Below are 18,296 nucleotides of genomic sequence, written 5' to 3' on the forward strand. Positions count from 1 at the left end.
CTAGGAACCTCCTTCCAGTTTGTACTCTGAGCATGCTCACCACCATTGCAGTCTCACGTGTTGGATGGTGCTGGTGCGTGGCTTTGCCCACCACAGCTGAGCTGAGATCCATTAGACACTCTGTGGGAGCCCCCGACTCCCCAAACTGCAGCCGTATTGGCACCTGCAACACCCCAGGGCCTCAGTCACACAGCAAGGCACCTGGGAGTTGGGATGATATGATGGTGTGATAAATGGAAAATACTACCAGGAGAGTAATGGTCCAACAGATAGTTACACAGCCTTTATACAAGCAGATCAATTGCAATCAGAGCCTGAAAGAATCTATAAATGGAGAGAAGAACAGAACTTTTGGAAGCCCCTGATGCTAATTCTCAGAAGCAAGAAGCTGAGTGGAAAGAAAAAGAAGTAATGGAGTTAGAAGAGTGGAATGTGAGGCAGGATCAACAGCTGCAGAAAACAAAAGCAAACAACAGGGAGCCTAAGAAGCTTTTGTAAATGACAGTGATGAGTGGTCCCCAGGGACAGGTGGCCTGGCTGTGTGACTTTAACCCCAAATCCTGCTAGCAGGCCACAGATGCCTCCCACATGAGCTCAGTCCTCATCTCCTTCAAGTAGCCCCCCTGGAGCTCCCTAGATCCACCCTGTGGGAAATGCACCATTTTAACCCTACTGGGGGAAGCTGTTCACAGCAATAGGATTAATTACGCTAAGCTCTTTTGAGCCCAACCTTTTGTCTTTAAAGCCAATCATTGTTTGTGACTGCAGGTTTCCTCCAACTGTGTTCTCCCTGGCAGGCAGAGAGGAGGGGGCGGAGGAAGAGGAAGGGTGGAAGCTCCCAGCAGTAGCCGCGGCCTGTGCCTTTGTGCATTATTCTGAGAATAAATTTTGCTGTTTCAAAAAATTATAAAAAATTCCTAGGGACCCTTATGAGTTAATAACAGCAGATATTGAGTAAGGGACAGCCCCTGCCTCCAATCTGCAGATGCCTGCCTCACTCTTGCTAGCTTTCTCTCCAAAGCATGCCACCAGGCTGGCAACTGTTTAAAGCCTGAAACTACGGTGACTCAAGGAGCTAGAGGACCATGAGGAAGGAAACTCAGGCACACAGTAAAAGCAGATAAATCCGGTCCTGGCCAGCTCCAATTGCTGCTGCTGGAATTGGACAGGGTTAAACCTTAGGGGCACAGGCAAGAAGGATTGACAGGGACACCTTCCCTCCCCTTGTTTTTGTTCAAAATGGGAAGAAATTTAGAGGCAGATGTCTGCACCAGTGCAAGGCCCCTCTTTTTGGAACACGCACTTATCTCCTGAAAGTGTCACCTATCCTCTCTCTACTCCCAAAACCTGGCCTGAGTGGCCCCCGCAAATACAATAATTCCTTTTAGAGGAAATAATTACATGTGGCTATCAAAATAGCAGTTTAAGCTGTGGTCATCCAACAATGCTGGCTATCAAAACATTAGAGGCTCCCGGAAAAGTTTTTATTGATTGTTCCAGTAAGAAACCGGCAGCCCAGGTCCCCTCTTAAAAGCAATCCTGGCTTTCACAGCTGAAAAAGGGTATTTTCCTTTCTGATTCTTATTGCAAGAGATCTCTGTTAACTGATGACCATAGGAAAAGTTATGACTAGTCTATTTATAGTTACAAATCTGAAAACTGTAAAAGGGTTATTGTAATTTAACTTGACCAGTACATCTGAGAGTATACTCTGATCTAAAAACAACTGCTTTGTGTGTTTTTATATGCTTTTCCATTTGTGAATCTGGCTTAATAACTAATTAAAACACCTGCAGCTGCTTTTTTTTTTTCTTTTCCAGACAGGGTCTGCAGTTCAGGCTGGCCTTGAATTCACAGTGATGCTCCTGCCTCAGACTCCTATCGGTCTTTTTGAGGTATAGTTTCACTATGTAATTCAGGCTGGCCTTGAACTCACTTTGTAGCCCGGGCTCTTCTTGATCTTCCTGCCTCAGCCTCCCAAGTGCTGAGATTATTATCAAGCCCAGTGAAAACATACATATTTTTTGAGCTCAACAACTTATTTTTATTTTATCTGGCTCTTTTGATATTTCATGGAAAACCACTTATATAGGTTTTTGCACTGGATATGGTGGCAACCATGCCTATAATCCTAGTACTCAGGAGTTTGAGGCAGGAGGTTTGTTGCAAATTTGAGGTCACCCTGGGATACACAGTGAGTTCAGGACCAGGGTCAGCCTGAACTACAAACTGAGACCCTGTCTTAAAACAAACAAAAAATTTAAATGTGTCTCACAAATAATAACAAAGCCTAAAGGTTTTAATAATGTTATGAAGACTGTTATGCTAAAATGCTACGCTTCTCTTCCACTTCTGTCCACTTTTGAGTGTGTGCTCCTGCCTCCGAGCCTAACCATGTCTTCTCACAAGACTTTCAGAATCAAACGACTCCAGGCCAAGAAGCGAAAGCAGAATCATCCCATTCCTCAATGGATTCCTGTGAAGACTGGTAATAAAATCAGGTCCAACTCTAAGAGGAGACACTGGAGGAGGACCAAGCTGGAACTGCGCGTGAACTGTAGCAAGGTCACTCCCCCAGAGGTCACACCATGACACTTCATCATGGCCTAGATTATATCACTTTATCAAGGGTAAAAATACCACTGGCTGGACAGTTGAATGTTTTTTCTTTTCATAATTTTTTTTTATTTTAAAGAGAATAAAACCAAACAAAATAAAACGGAATACTGCCAGTCAACACAAAACAGTGTGATACAGATTTCAAAACAAGAGAATAGGAAGTCAAGAATTATTACCATAATGCCTCTTGTTGTCTTCAAAATAGCTGCTCATTCTATCAGACAGTAAAATCAAACAAAACAGAACATAATAGAACCAATAAAAACAAAACAATGGGGGGCTGGGGATTTAGCTCAGTGGCATAAGCACCTGCCTTGCAAGCAGGCAGTCGTGAGTTCGATCCCTGGTACCGATAAAAACGAAAAAGACCAAAAAAAAAAAAAACAAAAAAACAAAAAAACAAACAAACAAAAAAAAAAAAACAATGAACACAATACAGGACTTCAAAACAAGATAATAGTAAATCCAAAATAGCTACCATAATATATCTTGTTATCTTTGAAATAGCTACCCATGTCATCAGACATATAAAATCAAACAAGACAAAACAGAATAAAACCAATGAAAATGATACAGGACCTTAAAACAAGATAGTAGGGAATTAACAATGGCTACCACCTTCAGATGGAGATTCCCCCAGAGATGCTACATTGTGTATTGTTATCCTCTAAATAGATGACCAGAATATCAGCTTTAGAACTGGAAAGTCAATGAAAAACTAAACATTACAACCATTAACTTGTATTTTACTTCAACAGCTATCATCTCAACCTGTGCTTCTCTGGATCAGCCAGTCACTTGGCAGGGGAGGGGGAGACACTTGGCTCTTCTTGTCTCTCAGCCGAGCCCTGGAAGGCACTGGTACCTGGTTCTCCTCCCACAGCCCACACATGGCACCAACTCACAGGAGTAGGTGTCTGGTTCTCCCAGTTGAACATTCTTAATCAGGAATCTTAATCATGTTCTGTGATTAGCACTAATGGAAACTCAATAAATATTTGAAACCTTAAAAAAATAGAATGCTATGCTGCTCTTGATCTCAAGTTTTCTCTGTTAAACTTTATAACTGTAATCTATTAACACTCTGCAGGGATTTGGCTTCTAGACAGCCATATTTGGTAAAAATAACAGTACTCTGGTCATACTGTGTATTTCAAGGTGCTTGACATCCAGAGAAATGTGACAGTTAAACCTACAGCTCTCATTGGTATTACTGACCTTCTAGGTATTCAATAACTGAGGTTTAGAAACCAAAGCTAAGAAAGATAACTGGGTTAAGAGAAGAGCTGATATTTTGCCACTGGGCCTCCAAGGTCAACAAGGACCTAGCACCTGAGGGAAACTTTTGTGCAGAATCCTACAACTCTAGTGAGTCACCCAGACTCCTGAATAGAGAGATTGTTGGCCCCCAGAGGACAGGAGTAAACCCAAGTACAGTACGCTGAAAATGAGCGTTTTACAGACTGTGACCCATCCTGGTCACTGAGGTTGACCAAGTTGCTGTAAAGCTCTGAACACAGTTCCAAAAATAACCTCTGAAGAGTCTTAATTGACCTCAATATATAGCAAGAGGTTAACAGTGATTAACACAGATCTCACTTTAACTTGGCCTTAAACACTCAGCAGACAAATATAACCAAAAATATATTTTAAAAAAGGAATACTATAATAATAAAGACTAGATATAGAAAGGGGCTCTGATCCCTACACTGACCCCTGCTGGCAGTCTCTAGCTTCGCCTGTAGCTGGCCACTATTACAGCTCAATGGAAAGTTGCAGAAGCTCAGCAAGCCTTTAAATTCCTTAGGTAAAATTGTCCTTCAAAACCACAGAATTTGGGCTGGGGATAGAGCTTGTGGCATAGCACTTGCCTGGCAAGCATGAGGTCATGAGTTTTGGTTCCTAGAACCAAAAAAAAAACAAAAACAAAAACCCCACAGCAATCTCCATCTTTTTATACCTAAAGCTGGAGGGACTTGTACACTAATAAACAAAACTTGTCTTTAGATAAATAGTTTATCTATTAAGATAAATAATAATCATTTAGATAAATAATTCATAGCAGATAGAAAAAGATGTTAAAACAATGTAAAAAAAAATCAAGCTTGTAGATAATCTCCATGGGCAGATAGGTGTAGAACCTAGCTGGTTATGCTTCTTACTCTAATCCCTTAAAAACAGTGTCTGTGCATGGCTCCTTTTCTCAGTCTGTCTTTCCACTCTAGTGCTCATGCTTTGGCCATAAATAGTCATTTGGTAAAATTTGTTTTTTCTTGCCTAAAGGATTATGCAAAGGAACCAATGATTAATGTGCCATTCTCCTTCTACTGGGATCTACTAGGTCCACCTCGTGAAGGGAGTTCATAACTGCTAAACCCTAACATGACTTCTACCTGACTCCCCACCCACATTAGCTCTCTGGAGAAGGCCCCTAACTTCGGTCTCCCCAACTCTGACCTTGCTCAGCTTGAAGCAGCTGGATTGAAACTGTCAGAAGGGGACTGGGCTGGCCAGGAATTCAGCACCCAAAACATCAGAATTTTGGCCTGGGACGCATCTGGAGATGGTCAGGCCTCCCGATGAAGATGAGATGGCAAGGCCTGAAGGCCTCCTGAGGGAGAAGCAGCAATTTGAGACCACTATAATTAGCACCACCTGGTTCAGGGAGCCCAGATAAGCATCTGGGACCCAGCAGGTGACACAGCATCTGGACTCCTCCCTTCCCCAAAATGCCTTTGTTCTTTCCACCTCCTGGCAACATGCCTTAGTCCCTTATTGGATCAATGTTAGCTAAGCTGCTATACTTGGGATTCTACAGATTGATTGTGGCCTGACAAAGCTGTCTTTCAGGACCCCTCCTGGAAATCCAGAAGCTAGTCTTCCCTCCTTATCTCCACTAAAAGTCTTCTAACGTGTACCTTTGGTTCATGACTGCATTCCTCTGTGTTTTGGGACCACAAACTTGTCAGATTTGCCATCTACCAGGTTGGGAGTTACATTTCTCTTGTATCAAGAAGTAGCTGAAAAGTGACAGAAACTGCAGCAACAACCAGGGTGGAGCAGGAACATTCTGAGAAGACACCCATCCAGGTGCTGATTGAGATGGAGGTCACAACATGAAAATGTGAACCTGTCAAGTCATCCAACTGTACACCTGCTAATGCGTACCACACACACAAAAAAAATGACTTTAAAAAATAAACAGTGCGTTGTAGGGGAGAACAAGGCGAAAGATTTTGTAAAGATGGGCGGCTATGCAGAAGCTGGACACGTGAAACGCACCAGCTTCTGATGAGGCCACGCTGCTCGCGGTGATAAGCAAGAGGAAGAGATGCTGCTGAATTGTACCGCAGAACCATCTGTCTGGAAGGCAGGCCTCTTGCCTCACCCTTCGCAGCTCCCCAGAGATGCCTCCGATTCCTGAAAATTGCAACTTCCTCCGGCCAATCGGGTGCCGCCCGCGCGCCCCTCCCAGCACTGACTGTGGGGGGGCGAGGGTGGGGGAGGGGCGGAGAGGGGCGGCGCCTTCCGCCCAGCCGGGACGTGCGCCGTGGCACGGAGCCGGTGCCACCCCCAGCCTCCCCACCCCCGCACACTCACAGACTCAGGCTGCGCAGGCTCTGCTGTGTCGGGCTTGGTTTCTTCCTCAGGCTATTTTTGAGTAAATTGGCCAAGCAGGCAGAGATAAGAATGGGAATGAGAAAAAAAAAAAAAAAAGAATGGGAATGGAAAGCATAGGTAGGGCTCTTCATGGAGACTGCATGGGGCTCAGGGCATGGGGTTGGCCAAGGGATGGAGGAGGGAAGAGGAGACCAAGGCTCTTACAAAGTCACCACAACGCAGCTAGACTGCCAGTGAGGCCTGGGAACCTAGCTCACTGAGACAGCACTTGCAAGTGATAGACCTGTGAGAGCTGTAACTGCCAGCCCTCCGTTGTGCTGAGTGTCAGGTCCCGCAATAGAGAGGAATGAAGTTTGTAGCCAAAGGAAGAAGTTGGGAGACTTTTATTGGAGATAAGAAAAGCACATGCATTTCCAGGAGGGGTCCCGAGAGGCTGCCCACGGAGGCCATTCTTCAGGGTAATTTACACAGCAAGTCACAGTGTGGGTACTACATGGGTCAGACTGCAGTCATGTTGTAGGATGGTAAAGGTAGTCACTTAGCTAATATTGCTCCAACAGGGGAACAAGAAATGTTTATGGAAAAAACAAGAAAGGCATCTGAGGGAAGAGATGATCCAGATGCTCCTGTCACCCACCTGGGCCAGTGATGCCTATCTGGGTTCACTGGACCAGGTGCTGCTAATTACAGTGTGGTCATAAATTGCTGTTTACCCTTCAGGAGGCCTTCAGGCCTTGCCATCTCATCTTTATCTGGAGGCCTGGCCTTCTTCAGGTGCGCCCCTAGTCAGGATTCCAATGTCTTTATTTTTATGCTGATTTTCTGGCCAGCCCAGCCCTCCCCTGACTGTATAATAATTCCTGTCTAGGGGCTGGGGGTTTAGCTCAGCGGCATAAGCACCTGCCTTGCAAGCAGGTGGTCGTGAGTTCGATCCCCGGTACCGATAAAAATGAAAAAGACAAAAAAAAAAAAAAATAAATAAAATAAAATAAAATTCCTGTCTTAACTTGGCTGCCTAGAATAAGCTTAGGGTTCCTCTCCCCATACAGCCACATTTTCTTATATTGGTAAATATTTACTAAGTAATTTCTAAGAACTAAACATAGACATAAACCCCAGAACACAGTTAAAAAGACAAAACAAGACTTTACACACAATATTTCTGATTAACACTCCCAGACACCTTTTTTAGACCCTTAAGCAACTTAGCTGACTAATCCTTTTAGAGAATTACATTGTTTTTCTTTTCCTTTTTCCTGAGGAAGGCGGTGGGTGAAAGAAACACTTCAGATCAGAACTGTGGCTGAGTAGAGGCAGGGTAGGAATGTGGGAAGAATTTCCTGGAGGACTGGGAGGGGCATGGTGTCTGTGAAAGTGGGCATGTTGCAGGAGGCAGGTTCCAAAACAAGTGGACACAAGCCTGAGGTGTAGCTGTAGCGGCCACTGGAAGGCTCTTTGGGCAGGGGCAGGGTGTGAGAAGCCTTGGGACAGACTCATGAAACACCTGTGCACGGGGCCACGGAGTTCAGTGAGACACCCCAAGACCTCTCCCTTGGGGTGTGTGGGGTCGTGGTGAATCACTCAAAAGAAGCAAAGGCAGGGACACAAAGATGAAAATAAGATGCAAAGAAAGGAAAGGACAGCCACCTCAAAGAAGAAGTGGGGAGACGAAGGGGAGGAGGAGGAAAGCAGCCCCCGGATTTGTTGCGGTGGTGCTGTAAACCCAGCCTCCTTCCTGAACCAGAGACACAGGCTTGGGGCTTCCCTTTACCGTCATGTTACTCAAATCCAGACATCCGGTGTCTGTCACCTAGAGTGAAGGGAATCCTTTGGTACCTACTCATCACATGTTTAACTTTTTTTTTGGCAGGGTCCTTTTTGGCGTGTAGTTAAAGCCAACCTCACACTCTCGCTTAGCCCAGGGTGGCCTTGAACTCACAATCCTGATTCAGGCTTTTGAGTGCTAAAATTAAAGTTATATGCCACTGTTCTTTTCTTCTTTATTTTTTTATTTTTTTTGCTTTTTGAGCCAGGGTCTCACTATGTATCCTAGGTTGGTTGGCCTCAAACTCACGATGATCCTCCGGTCTCAGCCTCCCAAATGCTGGGATTATAGCTGTGTGCCACCATGCCTAGCTTTTCTTCTATAAATTTTAAAAGATTAAACTTTGTGTGTGTTTGTCACTGAGGATTGAACCCAGGACCTTCATACTGAACTACATCTCCAGCATTTTAAATTTTTGACACAGGGTCTCACTAAGCCACTAAATTGCCTGGGCTGGATTTGAGCTTTTTATCCTCCAGCCTTAGCCTCCCAGTATAAGGAGATTATGGGATTATGACTGTGTGCTACAATTTTTGGCCAGTTCACCCTTACTACCACAGTTCCCATTCTCTTGAATGGATGCTCAGGAATGGGATTACTAGATTCATAGTCTTGGCAATAAACAATAAGTTCTAAACAAAGATAAATGAGCTACATGCTTGTTTTAGTATGTGTTTGGGATTTTATTTTATTGTATTTGTGTATGTATGGGATTTTAATAAAAATCTTACCTGGTGGGGGCTGGGGATTTAGCTCAGCGGCATAAGCACCTGCCTTGCAAGCAGGTAGTCGTGAGTTCGATCCCTGGTACCGATAAAAATGAAAAAGACAAAAAAAAAAATCTTACCTGGTGTGGTGCCACATACCTGAATTGCAGCATTTGGCAGGCTGAGGCAGGAAGATTGCTGTAAATTTGAGACCTGCCTAGACTACATAGTGAGTTCCAAACTAGACAGAACTCCATAAAGAGAATCTATTTTAAAAAAACAAACAAACAAAACATTAAGGATTGGGAATATAGCTGAGTGGTAGAACATTTGCCTAGCATGTGAAGGTACCAGGTTTGATCTTCAGCACAGCAAGCAAAAAATATTTTATGCACATTATTTTAGTTGGTCTTCAAAATATTTTTTATGGCTAGGTAAAACAGGCAACATTATCTCCATAACACGTGTAGAACCTGCGACTCAGAGAATTTAAAATGCCCAGTTTAAAGATACAAAATTTAAGGGCTGGGGATTTAGCTCTCTTTAGCAAAGTGCCAGCCTGGCAAGGGCAAAATTTTAGGTTCGATCCCCAGCATCAAAACAAAACAAAACAAAAAATAAAGATACAAAGTTTGTAAATTAGGACCAAAACCATATTTTTTATTCGTCCAAGTTTGTTTTCACTATTCTGCTTCACTGGGCTGCTGTGAGTGGACAGGGCCTCAGACCATGCAGTGTACTTGGGACTGCTCTGCTTTAGCACCCAGGACCCTGGACCTGGCCACTCTTCAAACCAAGGAAAGGAGCCAATGTGCACTTGAGCTTGCAAATGGGCAGATAACAACCCAAATGAACCTAGCCAGGTGAGGTGGTGCACACCTGTAATCTCAGGACTCTTAGGAAGCCGAGGCAGGAGACTTACAAGTTGGAGCCCAGCCTAGGCAATTTAGGGAGACCCTGTTTCAAAATTAAATAAAATGAAATAATATAATAAAATACAGGGCTGGGGATGTAGTTCAGTGTGGAAAGCCCTGGGCTCAATTCCTAGTACTGAAAACACCACCACCACCACCTACTTGCTTTGGTCATTCATGTTCCTTCATTCCCAAAGAAAAATATATTTTTAATTAAGGAATCGTGCAGTGTTCACAAATGTATGTTCTACCTATGTCAGCTGGCCCTGGCCCTGGAGGTCTTTAGAGGGCCGATCAGATCAGCCTTTCCTGGTCCCCCTGACCTCCTCTATCTCTGCAGATTCCGGCAGATTCAGGATCTCTAAGTTTAGGGCTCAGGTCCTGGTATCTAACAAGCTCTCTAGGCTCAGGCCAAACGAAGCAGTGGAAAGTGGGAGCTAAAGTCTAAGGACACCTAATCCGGCCCATTGCCCTATAAACAGAGATAAATGGTCTTAAGGTTCTGACAGAATGATGCCACCCCCTCCCTGAGTTTCCCTGCCTTACATGAAACAAGTCGCACTGCTGACAGGAATCTTTATTGCTTATTAAATCTCTTATCTGACATTCTGTTCTCACATTTTTGTCTTTTTAAAGATCATTCCAAGTGTATTCACATGCTGCTTAAATTATAATGTCCTTATCTCATGTTAGCAAAGAAAGACCTGTGGCTACAATGTGAGCACTCATAGATTTTAACTTTTCAGCATACATCAGAAACCCACACACGTATAAAAATCATAAAACCTGAGAGAGAGAAAGGAAGAACAGTTAATCTGGACGGAAGCAGAGCACAGGACGGATGAAGATCTAACAGGATTTGCTGGGGGAGTTGTGCCAGCAGGGACTGAGGTGGGCCCCTAATTTGTGTCCTCCTAGAGTGTTTATGGTTGCAGACCTCTCTTCCTCTTCCTTTCTCCACAGAAGTGTTGCTATGGGGATAGTATCATCAAAGTAAGCCAGCTGGTGGAGAATCCAGTGGCAGAAGCAGGGTGGGAAAGAGGGCAGAAAAACAAAACAACAAAGGCCAAAGGAATAGGCACCAATACGGATGAGAACTGAGAGAGTCAGAAAACAAAAACACTCAAGTGACAAACTGCTATAAATGGCATATACCACTGTTGCCCCTGATTGACATGTTTTGAAATTTTGTTGTTTTTTCTTCTTCTTTTTATCCTTGAAATAAAATGGATTTGGAAAAAAAAAATGCTATAAATGAATTTACTTACAGAAAGGGATAGGAAAAAGAAATTTAACCCAAAAAAAGAAATGTACCCAGCTACATGCCTGTAACCCAAGCATGAAGAGGCTAAGGCAGGAGGGTTGTCATGAGTTTGAGGTCAGCTTAAGCTACGTACTGAGTTTGAAGCCTGCCTAAATACTGCATATAGCAAGATGTCTCAAACAAAAAAGAGAAAAAGAAGAAAGAATAGAAAGACAGACAGACAGACAAAGAAAGAAAGAAAGAAAGAAAGAAAGAAAGGCAGGCCTGGGGATTTAACTCAGCAGCCTAAGCGCCTGCCTGGCAAGTGTGAGGTGCTGAGTTTCATCCCCAGTACCAAAAAAAAAAAAAAAAAAAAAAAAAAAAAAAAGAAAAGAAAAAGAAAGAAAGAAAGAAGAAAGAAAGGGCTGAAAGCCATGCCCACAATTACAGGAACAGAGTAGCGGAATCCAGGCAACAGTGATAAGCAAACCGAGAAACAGGAGGCAGAGACCCAGTTGATAAACTGGATTATACAGAATTCTACAGAAAGCAGCTGCAAATAGATCATGGCTACAAACAGACACAGCTCCCAGGAGGCGCCCATTTCTCCACATCTCCCTCCCTGAGTCATTCCTGTTTCCCAGCATGACACTAAGGAGGTGAAAGAAAGGGCACCCTGACTTCTGGATTGTTTTCTTGTCTACAGCCTGGTGACACACAGGAGGAAACCCCCAACACAGTCAAAGGCTCGGAATAGTTTCCCTAGACACAGCCCTGTGTCTTGATTAGTCTCCTGTCTCTTCATTACTTCTATTTCAAAAATCTTCACAGTTCTCTCTTACTTTTCCCACCCACGCACCCCAGGTTAGGAGCCACCGGTGCGGTGCTTGTTACCTTCACCCCACTCTACTGGCCCTGACTCCCTTTACTTAGAGTTATCTTTGCTTCTACCCTGGCCAGTTTTTGCTTCTTCCAACTTCGCTTTGTTTTGTCAGTGACTAACAGTCTCTGGATGAGATAACATCCTTATAAAAATAGCAAGAAATAACAGCTTCCTAAATCTAGGAATATTTGAATAATTCATTAAAGATGACGTTGAAAGAGCTGGGGGTTTAGCTCAGTGGCACAAGCACCTGCCTGGCAAGTCTGAGGTCATGAGTTTGATCCCTGATTAAAAAAAAAAAAAAAACAAAGGCAAAAAAATAAAGATGATGTTGAAAAAAATGTCTTCACCGCGTGCGTACCCGGGTGTGTATGGAGAAGGCATAGGAAAGGCACAACCCTTGACTGGAAGATGCAAGGAATTCAAGTCTCGGCGCTCAGGTTACACCTGATTATGGAGAGGCCACGACACAGCTGGAAAGGAGCTGAAGAACCATGTGGAACAGTCCAGAAAGTGCACTCTGCACTTAGTAGAGAGATCTCCCTAGCCCATAGGGATCAGGTCCCATGAGCTCAGGGGCTGCCTGCTACTCAGTGTGTGTGGACTGTTTCCCCACACATCCACCTGTGAATGAGGACACCTCTCCTACAGGCAGCACTGTGCGATTTCTCTCTGGCAAATTGCTGCTTCCGTGCGTGAGGCTCCAATGAAGCAATCAGTCACTAAGGGGTGCTGGAACACAAACTGTGGCACCCTTGATCATGTCCTAGCAGCGGGATCTGAGTGACTACACTGGGCACATGGACAGGCTAGACAGAGGGATGATTCTCATGGAGTGGGATGAGCTGAGAGCAAGACTCCATCACACTGCTGGAGAGCGGTGCGCTGAGCCAAGTATTTGTGCGTAGATTAGTAATCATGGACTGCAGTTACCCAGTGGTAAACTCGTCAGTGGAACCAAACCCTCCCGCAGAGGGGCTGTTGTGCGTGGGATGGATCTGAAGCAAGTGGGAGAGTAAAAGGCAGGTTAGGAGGTTGGGACAGTGCTGGCCGCGGGGGCAACCTGCCTGCCAGCTGAGCCTCTCTGGGGGAGAGAAGGAGGACGATAAATCTTACTGTAGTGCTTTTCTTTTTGCAGCAACCATATTCTGCTTGGACCCTGAATAGGTCAAATATATCGCCTTTACCATACATACTTTGTCTCAATTAAAATATCTTCCTCTGGGTTTTTTGTTTGCTTGATTTTATTTATTTACTTACTTATTTTCTTTCTCCCTAACTCCCCAAGCTTTCATGCGTGCCAGCCAGGTTCTTTGCTACTCCTGAGTGACAGCTCCAGCCCCTGTGTTTTCTTCTTTCTTTTTTTCCTCCGGCACTGGGATTGCGCCCAGGGCCTTCAAATTGATCTATATCCTAGCCATTTCTTGCTTGCTTGCTTTTTGAGGCAAGTACTTGATAATTTGTTTAGTTGACCAGGCTGGGCTCGAACTTGCAGCTCTCCTGATGTAGCCTCCCAGAGTGCTGGGATTACAAGTGTTGTCACCATGCCAGCCCCTGTACCCTTTCTACTGTGCCTCTCTGTTGTTTTATGGGCCCAGCACTGCCCCAGCACAGTTGCTGGGCTTCGCAGTCAAAGGCACTGCGCCAGCTCACTGCAAAGAATCCAATAGCAATGCTCTTCTGTACATCTCATCTCTCACTTCTTTTCTTTCTTTAAAAAAGAAAAAAAGTTTGGTGCTGAGGACAGAACCGAGGGCAAGTGCTCTACCACTGAGCTAAATCCCCAACCCTTCTTCACTTATTTTTAGAACAAAGACAAGGCTGGCAGAAAATTGAGCACAGACTTTGGTATTTACTTATTTGCTATGAAATAAATGATGCTAAAAACTTGTTGGGCCATTAAATGTGTGTCTCTGCCTGTGAATTAATTTTTTTTTTTTTTTTTTTTTTTGGTCTTTTTCCTTTTTATCGGTACCAGGGATTGAACTCACGACTGCATGCTTTCAAGGCAGGCGCTTATGCCACTGAGCTAAACCCCCAGTCCCGCCTGTGAATTAATTTTAATTGTGGTACTGGGATGGAACCCAGGGTCTTCACACTGAGCTACTTCCCTAGCCTTCAAAACTTTTTAAATTTTACTTTTTAAAATTTTGAGACTGAGTCTCCTTATGTAGCTAAATTCTTCAGGCTGGGTTCAAATTTTTGATGCTTCTGCCTCAGCCTCTTAGAATGCTGAGATTACAGGACTACATAATCACACTCAGCTGCTCAGTTCTCTGATATTTATTTCTCTTATTTTATCTTGGTATCAGGAATTGAACTCACCACCTCTTGCTTGCCAGGCAGGCACTTGTGCCACTGAGCTAAATCCTCAGCAGTTCTCTAATTTAAAAAGGTGGACTTACAGGTGAAGAATTTTCACTATTTTATTCTAAGCAATCTCAAAGGTCCTACAAATATACTGTCTATATGCGATCTTTATACCCTAGGAAAAATGATAAATTATATAAATATTTTGATCCCTAATAAGGTATTTATTATTTGTCCTCAAAATATATATCTTGAAATTTCTAAAGTTCTGGAAGCTCTCCCTGTTTCATGCATGTATCTAGTACTTATAAACATATTCGAGTAAAGATTTTATTTATTTATTTATTTTGGTCCTGAGATTTGAATCAGTAACTATTTTAATGAACAAGTTTATTTCTATCTCTAAACATGAAAGTACAGGGGAAAGATTATTTTTGCCATTAGATTCTCAGTGTTAACACAGATGGAATTTGAAAAATTAAAGGTATTTAAAAAGAGCCACCCAATTGTCTTTGGGTATGGCTGAGTAAGGAATTTACTGGTCCTCTTTCACCTTTTGATCTTCACTAGACCTTGCCCCTTTCAGGTACTAAGAATGACGCTATTTACTTCTGGTTCTCAGCTGCCCTTTGATCTTGGCACCTGCAGTTTATACAAAGAATAAAGAAGCCCCAGGAAAAGCCCCAAACATTCCCATCCGGGAGGGAAGACTTGCGGGGAGCAGCATTCTTTTCTGGGTCCCACTTCTCTGCTGGGGCCGATCAGAGGCAGGACAGGGACTTCTGCCCCACCTATCTGCCGATGATAAATAACAAGTCAACATTGTAGTTGGAGCCTAAATCAGCGGCAAGCACACTGAAGCCCTGGGGAGATAAGAACAGAGCTCCTGGATCAAGCTGGGTTATATTTACCTCAAAGTAGACTGATTCACCTCCTCAGGAAAAATGACCTTTCAACTGGAAAGAAAGTAAAATGTGAAAGAAGCTAAAAACCAGAAAGCACAATGAAACAAATGAGAGCATAATTTTGCTTTAATAACAGTATATTCTAAAACATGAAGATTGGCAGAGATAATAGAAAAATACAGACTTCTTATGTGGAAAAGACCAGTATTGCATTGTTTCCCACTAAATGCTACGAAGAATACTAATTGTTTTTTTTTCTCTCTCTCTCTCTCTCTCTCTTTTTCCTTTTTTTTGTACTGGAGATCAAACTCAATTTCTTGCTTAAAGAATACTAATGTGTGTGTGTGTGTGTGTGTGTGTGTGTGTGTGTGTGTGTGTGTGTGTCTTTTTGAGACAGGGTCTCCTTATGCAGTTCAGGCTGGCCATACGCTCACTCTGTAGCCCAGGCGGGTCTTGAATTTGCAAGGATCCTCCACCTCAGCCTCCTGAGTGATAAGATTACACCAGGCACAAGAATACTAATTCTTTTTTGTCTTTTTTGTTTTTCATTGGTACCAGGGATCGAACTCACGACTGCCTGCTTGCAAGGCAGGTGCTTATGCCGCTGAGCTAAATCCCCAGCCCCAAGAATACTAATTCTTGAAGATGGCTGGTGTGGAATAAAATGAGAGAGTAAAGATTAGTTGTAAATAGAATGAATTTGCTAAATTTATTTTATTTTTCCTCTTTTTGAGACAAGTTTTCACTATGCAATTCAAACTGGCCTTGAGCACACTTTCTAGCCCAGGTTGGTCTCGAATTTACAATGATCCTCCTGCCTCAGGCTCTGGAGCGCTGGGATTAGAAGCATGTGCCACCACATCCAGCTCTCAAATTTATTTTCTATTCTTACGCTCACAGCCACAGCCTTATTTTACAGTCCTTGTTTTCTTTGGTTTCCCCAGCTCAGTCCCACGCATATATACATGCAATGTCTTTCTAATATACATCTGTTCTGAACAAAACATGGACCACGTGAATTAGGATGAGGTCCTGCATATCACCACATAAAATTAAAGGCTTCTATTATCATAGACTTTTTTCCTCCCTTCTTTTTGCCTACATAGATTAGAAAAATTACAGACAGATAATATCTAAGCTTGGCCAAAGTTTTGCAAAATTGATAACATGGAGTGAATGTACAATTAAAAGCATTTTGTAAAGCATTAGAATGCATGTTGATAATATCTATTATGATTTGGATATTCCAGCCAGGCGTGGTGACACAAGCCTATAATCCCAGCACTCTGGAATTTGAGGCAGGAAGATTGCTGCAAATTCAACGCCAGCCTCGGCTACACAGTGAGTTTAGGGGCAGCCTGAATTATAACAGCATGACCATCTCAAAAAAACCAAAACTTGCCTATTCCTATTTTTGCACTGCAGTTGCTGCTCTATGTGGATCCTATAAAATACTGCCACCGTACAAAGTACCGAGATGGTCACTACTGTTAAACATCATAGAAGGAATCTACAAAGAACCTAAATGCTAAGAGGATTTTTAAAATTTATTTAATAACAAAATGTAAAATCTTTTTGGCTTCTTTCTGCTTTTGTCTTTTTTTTTTTTTTTTTTTTGTACCCGGAATCAAACTCATGATCTTGTGCTCACCAAGCAAGCACTCACACCACTAAGCTAAACCCCCTGGCCCCTGCTTTTGTCTTTTTGAGACAGGGTTTCCCTATGCAGTTCAGGCTGGCCTCAAACTCACTTTGTAGCTCACACTGGCCTTGAACTAGTGCTGATCCTCTTCTCAGCCTCCTGTATGCTGGGACTATTGTTTTGGTATTTGTGAAACTGGGTCTCGTTTTGTAGTCCAGGCCTTCCTTGAACTCACTATAGAGCCCAAGCTGGCCTGGAACTCAGTGATCTTCATGCCTCAGCCTCCCAAATACTGGGATCACAAGCGTGTGACACCATGCCTGGCTCTAATAGAAATGTTCTCGTCTACAAAGAAAAAAAGAAAACAAACAAAAAATGTTTTCAACTCCAATTATTACTCTTCCTATTTAGTGGTTCTAACCACAACAGTATTTTTGCAATTTCTCAGGCTCACCAAACTGTTTTGTACCTAATTTATATGCCCCCATGGCCAGGAAAGCTCTTTTTTTCCAGGACTAGCATATTCTTTTGATCCCAGATGTAACGTCATTTCAGAGCAAGGCCTTCCCAAACTCCTAAGGCAGTCCTCTGTTACTTCCTGTCTTAACAGCCTGTGTTTCCTGGCCTTCCCAGTCTAGGGCTGCCTACAGAGCATACTCACAGTAGGTATAAATGAGCTGAACAAAAGACTCAAATACTAGTTGGGCGTGGTGGCTCACGCCTGTAATCCCAGCACTCGGGAGGCTGAGGCAGGAGGATCACTGTGAGTTTGAGACCAGCCTGGGCTACAAAGTGAGCTCAAGGCCAGCCTGAACTGCAAAGCAAGACCCTGTCTCAAAAAAGACAAAAAAAAAAAAAAAAAGAATCAAATACTATGTTGCTATTTTAAAAGTGCCTAACTATATACAGATTTAAAACATGTCTATGTAAATAGGGTGTTTTTTTTTTGTTTTTTTTTTTTCTTTTTGAAACAGTTTCACTATGTAGTTCAGGCTGGCCTTGAACTGACTTTGTAGCCCAGGCTGGCCTCAAACTCTTAATGGTCCTCCTACCTCAACCTCCCTAGTGCTTGGAATACAGATGTGCTACCATGCTTAGCTCATAGTTATTTACTATATATTTTCTTTCTTTTCTTTTCTTTTTTTTTTTTTTTTGGTCTCTTTTAGATAGGGTCTCACTACATGGTTCAGGCAGGCCTTGGGTTCACTTTGTAGCCTAGGCTGGTCTTGAACTTGTAATGATCTGCGTACCTCGGCCTCCCAAGTGCTGGGTTTACAGGAGTGCACTATGCCTGGTTACCATATATTTTCAGAATAATGTGTATTCATTGATAAAAACTCAAAACCATACAAATGGAAAAGCCAAAGTTAGATACAGCATTCCTGTTCTATCTCAATTTAAAAATCACAGTTAAAAATTTAGGGTGGATTGTGGTGACACATGCCTGTACTCTAGCACTGAGACTGAGGCAGGAGGATCACCATGAGTTTGAGGCAGTATGGGACACATAGTGAGTTCAAGACCAGCCTTGAATACGTAGGAGATCTTGTCTCAAAAAACAAAAAAATCCCACCCTTCCCCCCAAAGAAACCCCAAAACTTAGGGTATATGAGCACACATAATGTGT

The 18,296-nt window shown here is 43.1% G+C and overlaps 1 pseudogene; it reads left to right on the forward strand.

Annotated features, from left to right (window-relative positions):
* Positions 1–232: 232 nt before the first annotated feature.
* On the forward strand, positions 233–618 carry LOC111757023 (clathrin light chain A-like; annotated as a pseudogene).
* Positions 619–18,296: the final 17,678 nt, after the last annotated feature.

The sequence above is a fragment of the Cavia porcellus genome, unplaced genomic scaffold (genome assembly GCF_034190915.1).
Source record: "Cavia porcellus strain 051 isolate PalLab524CR breed Dunkin Hartley unplaced genomic scaffold, mCavPor4.1 scaffold_27, whole genome shotgun sequence".
Classification (NCBI taxonomy): domain Eukaryota; kingdom Metazoa; phylum Chordata; class Mammalia; order Rodentia; family Caviidae; genus Cavia; species Cavia porcellus.